At 36.5% G+C, this 11169-nt stretch overlaps 1 pseudogene; it reads left to right on the plus strand.

Annotated features, from left to right (window-relative positions):
* The first annotated feature begins 6 nt into the window (after positions 1-6).
* LOC102744049 (small ribosomal subunit protein uS5 pseudogene) lies at positions 7-617 on the plus strand (annotated as a pseudogene).
* Positions 618-11169: the final 10552 nt, after the last annotated feature.

The raw sequence follows: 11169 nt of genomic DNA on the forward strand, positions 1-11169 counted from the left end.
GTTCTGAAGATCATGCCTGTGCAAAAGCAGACCCGTGCTGGCCAGCAGACCAGGTTCAAGGCGTTTGTTGCCATCGGAGATTACAATGGACACATCGGCCTGGGTGTCAAGTGCTCCAAGGAGGTCGCCACTGCCATCCGTGGGGCCATGATCCTGGCCAAGCTTTCCATCGTCCCTGTGAGGTGAGGCTACTGGGGGAACAAGATCGGCAAGCCCCACACTTTCCCATGCAAGGTGACTGGCTGCTGTGGCTCTGTGCTGGTGTGTCTCGTCCCTGCCCCCAGAGGCACTGGCATTGTTTCAGCCCCTGTGCCCAAGAAGCTACTGATGATGGCCAGTATTGATGACTGGTACACCTCAGCCAGAGGCTGCACTGCCACCCTGGGGAACTTTGCTAAGGCTACTTTTGATGCCATCTCCAAGACCTACAGCTATCTCACCCCTGACCTCTGGAAGGAGAAGGTGTTCACCAAGTCTCCATATCAGGAATTCATTGACTATCTTGTGAAGACCCACACCAGAGTCTCCATGCAGAGGACCCAGGCTCCAGCTGTGACCACCACCTATTTTTATACAAGAAAAATAAAGTGAACTAAAGCTTGTTAAAAAAAAAAAAAGGCTAGTGAAACAAAAGCAAAAATGAACTTTTGGGACTTCATCAAGATAAAAAGCTTCTGCACAGCAAAGGAAACAGTCAACAAAACAAAGAGGCAACCCACAGAATGGGAGACGATATTTGCAAATGACACTACAAAGGGCTGGTATCCAAGATCTATAAAGAACTTCTCAAACTCAACACCCAAAAAACAAATAATCTAGTCAAAAAATGGGCAGAAGACATGACAGATACTTCTCCAAAGAAGACATACAAATGGCTAACAGACACATGAAAAAATGTTCATCACCATTAGCCATCAGGGAAATTCAAATCAAAACCACACTGAGATACCACCTTACACCAGTTAGAATGGCAAAAATTGACAAGGCAAGAAACAACAACTGTTGGAGAGGTTGTGGAGAAAGGGGAACCCTCTTACACTGTTGGTGGGAATGCAAGTTGGTATAGCCACTTTGGAAAACAGTGTGGAGGTGTCTCAGAAAATTAAAAATAGAGCTACCCTATGACCCAGCAATTACACTCCTGGGTATTTACCCCAAAGACACAGATGTAGTGAAAAGAAGGGCCATATTCACCCCAGTGTTCATAGCAGCAATGTCACAGCTTGGCAAAGAGCCAAGATGCCCTTTAACAGACAAATGGATAAAGAAGATGTGGTCTATATATACAATGGAATATTACTCATCCATCAGAAAAGATGAATACCCAACTTTTACATCAACAGGGATGGGACTGGAGGAGATTATGCTAAGTGAAATAAGTCAAGCAGAGAAAGTCAATTATCATATGGTTTCACTTATCTGTGGAACATAAGGAATAGCATGGAGGACATTAGGAGAAGGAAGGGAAAAATGAAGGGGGGAGGAATCGGAAGGAGAGATGAACCATGAGAGACTATGGACTCTGAGAAACAAACTGACGGTTTTAAAGGGGAGGGGGGTCAGGGGATGGGTTAGCCGGGTGATGGGTATTAAGGAGGGCACGTACTGCATGGAGCACTGGGGTTTGTATGAAAACAATGAATCATGGATCACTGCATCGAAAACTGGTGATGTATGGTGACTAACATAACATAATAAAATAAAATAAAATAAAATCTTACCACAAAGATACAGTAATCAAGGGCGCCTGGGTGGCTCAGTCGTTAAGTGTCTGCCTTCAGCTCAGGTCATGATCCCAGGGTCCTGGGATCGAGTCCCACATTGGGCTCCCTGCTCCACGGGAAGCCTGCTTCTTCCTCTCCTGCTCCCCCTGCTTGTGTTCTCTCTCTTGCTGTGTCTCTCTCTGTCAAATAAATAAATAAAATCTTTAAAAAAAAAGATACAGTAATCAAAACAGTGTAATACCAGTGTGAAGATAGACATATAGATCAATGGAATAGAATTGGAGTCCATAAATATTGCCTCACATTTATAGTCAATTGATTTTCAAGAAAGGTGCCAAGTTAATTCCATAGGGAAATAATAGTCTTCAGCACATGGTGCTGAAACAGCTGGGTATCCACATGAAAAATAAAAAAGATATTAGACTACTACCTCACACCATACACAAAAATTAAATCAAAATGTGTCATTAACTTAAATATAAAAACTTAAAGACACTTAGAAGAAATATAGGAGTAAGTCATCATGATCTTGGTTTAGGCAAAGACTTCTTAGATATGACACCAAAAACATGAGGGCAACAATAAGAAAAATGGATTAATTAGACTTCTTCAAAAGTAAAAATTTTGTGCTTTAAAGGACATGATCAAGAAAGTGAAAAGACAACTCACTGAACTGGAGAAAATATTTGCAAATCATATTATCTGATAAGGGACTTGCACCTAGAATATATAAAGAACTCTTATAATTCAATAATAAAAAGACAAATAATCCAGTTAAAATGTGCACAAGGAAGATATTTCTGATATATCTGATACATATTTCTGATACATCTTTCTTTTTTTTAAAGATTATTTATTTATTTATTTAACAGAGAAAGAGGGAGAGAGAGCATGAGCGAGCAGGGGGAGCGACAGGCAGAGGGAGAGGGAGAAGCAGTTCCCTGCTGAGTGGAGAGCCTGGCATGGGGCTCAATCCCAGGACCCTGGGATCATGACCTGAGCCAAAGGCAGATGCTTAACCAACTGAACCACCCAGGCGCCCCGATACATATTTCTGATACACATTTCTCCAAGAAGATATTTCATGCACAAGGATCTGAGTACACATTTCACCAAGAATGGCCAATCAACATATGAAAAATGCTTAACATCATTCGACTTCAGGGAAATGCAAGTCAAAAGCACAGTGAGATACCAATTCACATCCACTGGGATGGATTAAACAGATGGACAAGAAGAAGTGTTGGTAAAGATGTGGAGAAAGTGGAACCCTCATGTACTGCTGGTGGGAATGTAAACTATTTCAACTGCTTTGGAAAATGTCTTGCAGTTTCTCAAAAGGTTAAACACAGAGTTACTGCAGATCCTGGCAATTCCACTCCATTTTTATGTATTATTTTCTTTAACAAATATATAATGGATATCAGATCAATAAGTACTTTATAAATATTGTCATTTTCCACAACAATCTTTGAAGTTGGATACTATCATTATTCTTATATCACATATGTGAAAATTGAGATCCAAGTTTAAGTTATTTACCTAAGGTCACACAGCTGGTAAGTCACGAGGCTAAAATTTGAACCACGGTGTCTGACTCTAGTGTCCATACTTTTAACCATAAACTTCATTATCTCCATATAAAAATAAATATTTGAAATATTTGTGTAATATAAAAATCCCTATATACAAGACACAGTCTTCTTGAAAGCCTTCTTGAAAGATTATCCCTTGTGCATAGTAATAAACCACTGTTAAAAAGCTAGTTATTTAATTTTATCTTAAAGAAAAACAAAGCTAACATTAATATAGTGCTTACTATGTGTCAGACGCTTAAAATTTTGTTTAAATTGCTACATAAACACTTCCAGGTAGATTCTGTTATTGTTCCATCTTGTAGAGGTCCAGAGGAGTTAAGCAATTTGCCCAAGATCACACAGCTAGTTAAGTGTCAGAGCTGGGATATAAACACAGTGTCCATGTTTCTAACCACTATGAAATATGTTTTCTTGATAAAATTCATTGGGCTTAGAGGAATGCCAATAATTTACACCCTTCTTTCCCATCTGAGCTTACAGGACTCAAAGGATGAGATAAAAATACCAGCTTTGTTATTGTTAAAGCTGTTTGGAGAATGAAACTTAGGTGGGTTATCTGCCTGACACAGGCCTCTCCCATGGAAATTCAAAGCTCTCTGCAGGCAGATGCTGGGGGAGGAAGGAATAGAGTTGCACCTGCCCAGTTTTTTCTCCCAATCTCACCCACCAGGTAACTCTTGAGTATAGGCTGGGCAGGAACCAGGAGTGTGACCACAGGCAATCAGGAGAGATGGGAAATAAGTACCCTGCCTCCAGCCAAACTGTAGACAATTTGTTCACATGTAAACTAAAATGTCCTTTAAAAACAGTGAGGCATGGCATTTGGGAAGATTTCTTTACTTAAAATTGAAGCAATACAGTGAAAAGAACCCCGGTTTAGGCATTGGGAGACCTGGTGGCCCAACCCAGCTCAGCCTGTGTGACTGTGGGCATTACATATCATTCCTCTGAGCCAGGAATTAATTACTCCATCCAAAATTCTGCCTATAAAATATACTTCATGAGAACAGTTTAAAACAAAACAAAACAGGGGCACTGGGATGGCCCAGTCAGTTAGGCATCCGACTCTTGACTTCAGATCAGACCATGATTTCAGGGTCGTGAGATTGAGCCCCACATCCAGTTCTCCACTGGGCGGGAAGTCTGCTTGAAATTCTCTCTTCCTCTCCCCCTCCCCCCCCATTCTCACACACATTCTTTCTCAAATAAATAAATACAACTTAAAAAAAAACCCAAAAGCCAAACAAAAACAAAATGAAACTCTCCACTTACAAAAATATTAAGAAAATTCTTTCGTAAGTGATTTCCTTCCTCTGGATTTATTTCTCTAAGCTTACCAACCTATGCCATTAATTTCTATTATTATATATTTTAAATGGAATTCACGGGGTCTTGGGTGTTTTTTCTTTCCTACTCCACTTCCTTTCTTACACCCTGTTATTCTTCTTCCCATGCTTTCTACTTGAAGAAACTGTTCATGTTGTCTCTTAGGTTTACCTCATATTTATATATTCCAACCTCCTTCAACCTATACATTTTCCAATAAAGCAACAAGGGAAGGAGGAGGGAGGAGGAAAGCAAGGAATGAAGGAAGGAAGGAAGGAAGGAAGGAAGGAAGGAAGGAAGGAAGGAAGGAAGGAAAAAAAGGGAAAAAAACAAAGATACTTTGCATTCCTTTTTTAAAAATGCTTTTTGTTCATTTTTAAGTATAAGGTAAATTGCACTCATCATTTGTATATATTTATTTATTTGTCTAATTATTTATTCAAAGCCTCTCTCTTGTCACCTAAGCTATAAACTCCATGAGGGCAAAAATTACAATGGTTTGTTCAGTTTTGCATACCTATGCCTTGCCTGGTGCTAAGCATGAAAGTGAGTAGTTAAAAAAGTTCAATAATCATTTTAAAGAAACCCAAACTGTATGGATTTCTCACTATAAAAAAGTGATGATCTTCGAGCACCTAACTGGCTCAGTTGGTTAAGCAACCAACTCTTGGTTTCAGCTCAGATCATGATCTCATGGGTCATGGGAGTGAGCCCCACGTCGGGCTCTGCCCTCGGTGGGGAGTCTGCTTGAGATTCTCTCCCTATGCCTCTCCCCCACTTGCTCTCTCTCACTCTTTCTCTCAAATAAATAAATAGATCTTTAAAAAAAGAATTGGGGTAATTTTTTAAAAAAGTGATGATCTTCATCAATTGTGAGAATATGATAATTTTTCTCACATTTTCTTCTAGGTGAGTGTGCAATCTCTTTCCTCTGGCCCTAATGTAGCAAGTAGATTTAATCAATTCAGTAAAATAACCAACCAGTTAGACCAAAAAGTGCAAAACCATTGTTTAAATGCATTGATCATTAAATTGATTGATCAGAATAGCAACTCAGTTCATCAATAGTGCCACGGAACACAGCACAGGGCTTAATGAAAATGCTTTACCCAAGCCCAGCCACACAACCAGGTCTAGCTACACATCGCCAGTGGATCTGTCTATTGAGGGGCCTCCATAGACTTTTGGAACAGAAGGAGCTATTTGGATCATCTTAACCTAGCAAAGATGAAAAAGGTGCATCTTGTTGGTGTCCAGCTTTTTCAAGCCTTTAAAGTTTATTCCTCTGAGATGTTCAGCATTTGTTATACTTGAGAAAATTACAAAAGGTAATAGAAAAGCTAAACTCTGTCATTGCTTCCTTTTGCTCTCCATATATGTGCAAACTTCCCAAGAAGCTCTTGCATCAAAGAAGGCTTGATACACATTTTGGCAATTAACAACAGTAAGGGAACCTCTTTCTCCCCTAATTTTTGCTGTGGACAAACAGTACTCCCCTCTGGAACTTCCCCTCTGGAAGTTCCCTAAAACTGACAGTTGCTATGGGCTGGGATTTTCAGTCTTGGCAGTATTTCCACATTCATTCTATTTATAGGGCTGTTATTTTTTGTTGTTGTTGTTGTTCTTGATGTTTAGGAGAGAAGTTAAGTCTCTGACTTACAAAGAAGTTTTCCCGCAAAACTTCTAGCAAATCCTTTGCATCATTTCTTCCCTTGCTGATCCTTCTTTTTGAAGTGTAAGCAATGCCTTACATAATGCTGCAAACATTTCATCCAAGCTGAGGAATCCTTAGTTGAAGCCACATTTCCATACCTGTGAGGATATTTCATAGCAAACCAATGCATCTCAGATACTTCTGTAGGCATCAATAAACCCCTTTTCCAGTTTTTCACCAACAGGGAGGAAAATGAGTATGTGAGGAGGTGATAACAACTATGGTGGAAAGAAGAGGCAGAATGTGTGTGTGTGTGTGTACGTGTGTACATGCTTGTATAGTTGGGTAGTAGGTGCTCAAAAGGAATCTGTTCTTTTTCTTATTGCTACCATCCTCATTATTATTATTTTATTAGTCGCATGTGAAACAATGTCTTCTTTCTAAAAGGATACAGTAAAGCTGAAAGCCTTGGATCACCCATGTCAAGGGTAATACTGGTCCTAGGCTACAGTGATTGATAGGTTAACTCCTTAATCCACCTCTTTTTCCTATGTCAATAACTAAGAATCTGCCAATATAATGGGGAAAATATGCAAGCAAATATGGTAAGTATTCCTCCTGACAGCTGAGGACATCTGCGTGCTCCATCAAAATTCGACCTCAAACTCTTGGAGTTTGACCTGAAAACAGAAAAATGCAAAGTTTAGATTAGATGAATAATTGTATGCTTGTTTCTAAAAAGTCCCAGGCTTAACAAACAATTGTTGCAAACATAGTCTAATCACCAGATTCTGCTTTCTTTGTTCCTCATACAAGTGAAAGATGCTTTAAGCAATAGTTTTTTTAAAAAATGTTTTCTCATCCAAAAAGAAAGCCCAGAAATGGCTTATTTATTAGCTTTCAACTTACAGTGAAATCACAACTGAGGGGAGGAAAAAAAGCCAACTTTCTCTTCCATTAAAATGAGATAAAAAATAGTTAAATGATGAATACTAAACTTGTTTATTTTTTAATTTTTCTCTTCTATTTTTATAACTGACTCATGCTAGTTCATTCCTATTTTAATCCCTAATTAAGTGAAATAATGTAATTTTTCGGTCATAATATAAATAAGTAAAGCAAGAAAATAAGTAATTCATCTTTCCGTGATCAGCTCTGTTACCAGATTAGAGTGGGTTTAAAGATATGTGTATTAACACTTGAATAATAATAATAATAGGAAATATAATCTCTTCTAATAGTGTTAATTTTAATGGAAGCCAAACTGGATTTCACATATTCTAGTCCTCCACATTGCACACAGCAGCTGAGGTGGTTCTTTTAAAATTTATGGTAATAAAATTCCATCCTCAAGTTAGCTGATCTTGCCCTGCATTTCGTGAGTGCTCTTGGATATGGAAAGAAGTGTGCTGTTAAATATGGAAGTCCAGCATTGAGATAAAAATTATATTCTCAAATTTCCATTTATATTGAGAGCTTTGATGGTGCTGGGCTGGGCTATACCAGATTACAACAAAATGTTTTCATTTAACTGTCTTCTTTCATTTATTTTTTAAAGAGGCATGATCCCCAAATATGTTGAGATTAAACAACATATGTCTAAATCACACATGGGTCAAAGAAGCCTCAAGAGAAATTTTAAAATATTTTGAACTAAATAAAAATGAAAACACAACTTATCAAAATTTGTGGGATGTGGCGAAAGCAATGCTTCTTTTTAATATATGTATTTAATATATGCATATATTTAAAAAATCTAAAATCAGTAATCTGTTTCCACTTTAGAAAACTAGAGAAAGGAGTGCCAATTAAATCCAAAGTAAGCAGAAGAAAGGAAATAATAAAAATTAGAGCAGAAATTAATGAAAATGAAAACAAGAAATCAATAGAAAAAAAATCAGTGAAATCCAAAGTTTCTTCTTTGAAAAGGTAAATAAAATTGGTAAGCCTCTAGCCAGGATAATTAAGGGGAAAAAAGGACACAAATTACTAAACATCAGAAATGAAAGCACAGACATCACTACAGAGTCTATAGACATAATAAAGATATAAAGAAATGCTATGCATAACTCTATGCCCTCAAGTGTGATAACCTAGGTGACATGGACCAATTCTTTGAAAGATACAATTTGCCGAAACTCACACAAGAGGAAATAAACAATATGAATAGGCCTATTAGAGAAATTGAATCAATAATTAATAACCTTCCAAATCAGAAAACACTAAACCTAGATGGATTCACTGGTGAATTTTACCAAACATCTAAGGAAGAAATAATACCAATTCTCCATAATTTCTTTCAGAAAATATAAGCAAAGGGATATATCCTAACTCATTCTATGAGAGCTAAAAGGAGAAATAAATAGTAATATAGTAATAGCTGGAGACTTTAATACCTCACTCTCAACAATAGATAGATTGTCCAGGCAGATAATCAATAAGGAAATAACAGATTGGAAAAACACTATAGACCAAAAAGACCTAACAGATATATACAGAACATTTTAGCCAACAATAGCAGAATACACATTCTTCCCAAGTGCACATGGAACATTTTATAGGTTAGACCATATGTTAGACCACAAAATAAATCTTAGGAAATTCAAGATTGAAATCATACCTAGTATCTTCTCTGAGCAACATGGCATGAAACTAGAAATCAAAAACGAGGAAAACTGGAAAATTCACAAACACATGGAAATGAAACAACACTCTCCTGAATAACCAATGGATCAAAGAAGAAATTGGAGTGGAAATAAAAAAGTTTCTTGAGACAAATGAAAATGGAAACACAACAAACTAGAACTTGTGGGGTGCAGCAAAAGCAGTTCTAATAGGGAAGTTCATAGCAATAAATGCTTACATTAAGAAGAAAGAAAGATCCCAAATAAGTAACCTAACTCTATGCCTTAAGGAACTAGAAAAAGAACAAACTGAGCCCAGAGTTATTAGAAGAAAGGAAATAATAAAGATCAGAGCAGAAATAAAATGAAATAGAGAACAGGAAAACAATAGAAAGGAATAACCAAAATAAAAGTTGGTTCTTTGAAAAGAAAAATAAAATTGACAAACCTTTAGTTAAACTGAATAAGTATAAAAGAGAAAGACCCAAATCAACAAAAGTATAAATGAAAAAGGAGACATTACAACTGATACCACAGAAATTCAAAGGATCATAAGAGGCTGCTATGAACAATTATACACCAAAAACTGGACAACCTAAAATAACTGAAAATATCCTTAAAAACATACAACTTACCAAGACTGAATTAGGAAGAAATAGAAAAATCTGAATAGACCAATTACTAATAAGGAGATTGAATCAGTAATCAAAAACCTTCCAGTGAAGAAAATCATAGGACCAGATGGTTTCACTGGTGAATTTTGCCAAATATTTAAGAAGAATTAACACCAATTCTTCTCAAATTCTTACAAAACATCAAAGAGAAGGGAATACTCCTAAATTCATTTTATGAGGCCAGCATTATCCTGATACCAAAACCAGAAAAGGACACTACTAGGAAAGAAAACTACAGGCCAATATCACTGATGAATATAGATGCAAAAATTCTCAATAAAATACTAGCAAATTAAATTTAGCAGCACATTGAAAAGATCACATACCATGATCAAGTGAAATTTATCCCTGGGATGCAAAGATGGTTCAACATATGGAAATCAGTCAAAATGATACATCACATAAATAGAATAAAAGAAAAGGATTATATGATCATCTGAGTAGATGCAGAAAAAAATATTTGACAAAATTCAACATCCATTCATGATAAAAATTCTTAGCAATTTAGGTATAGAAGGAACATATCTCAAAACATAAAGGCCATATATGACAAGTCCACAACTAACAACATACTCAATGGTGAAAGGTTGAAAGCTTTTCCTCTAACAAGAGGAACAAGAAGAGTACCCACTCTCACCACTGTTATTCAATATAATACTAGAAGTCCTAGCTAGAGCAATTAGGCAAGAGAAAGAAATAAAAGATATTAGAATTAGAAAAGAAAAAGTAAAATTGTCTTTTTGCAGATGATGTGGTTTGACAATAGAAAATCCTATTAGAAAACCATTAGATCTCACCTATGAATTCAATAAATTTGCAAGATACAAAATCAACATACAAAAATCAGTAGCATTTCTATACATTACCAACATATTACCTGAAAAAGAAATAAAGAAATCAGTCCCATTTATAATAGCTTCAAAAACATAAAATACTTAGGAATAAATTTAACTAAGGAGGTAGAAGATCTCTACTCTGAAAACTTCAAGACACTGATGAAAGAAATTGAAGAAGACAAATAAATGGAAAAACATCCTGTGTTCATGAATTGGAAGAATTAGTATTGTTGAAATGTCAATACTACCAAAGACCATCTATAGATTCAATGCAATCCCTATCCAGATTCCAATGGAATTTTTTACAGAAGCAGAAAAAAATTCCCAAAATTTATATGGAATCACAAAAGACCTTGAATATTCAAAGAAATACTGAGAAAGAACTGAACAGTAGGCACCACACTCTCTGATTTCAAGTTATACTGTAAAGCTATAATCAAAACAGTATGGTACTAGCATAAAAACAGACAAACGGACACATGGAACAGAATAGAGAGGCCAGAAATAAGCCCAAGAATATACAGTCAACTAATATCTGACAAGGGAGCCAAGAATGGAGAAAAGATATTCTTTTCAACAAAAGGCACTGGGATAATTGGATATCACATGTAAAAGAATGAAACTGGACCCATATCTGACACCACTCACAAAAAATAGCACAAAATGGATTAAGTACTTAAATGTAAGACCCCAAACCATGAAACTCCTGGAAGAAAACATAGGAAAAAAATCT

Source organism: Leptonychotes weddellii, chromosome X (assembly GCF_054177405.1).
Source record: "Leptonychotes weddellii isolate Sample4059 chromosome X, ASM5417740v2, whole genome shotgun sequence".
In the NCBI taxonomy this organism is placed as follows: Eukaryota; Metazoa; Chordata; class Mammalia; order Carnivora; family Phocidae; genus Leptonychotes; species Leptonychotes weddellii.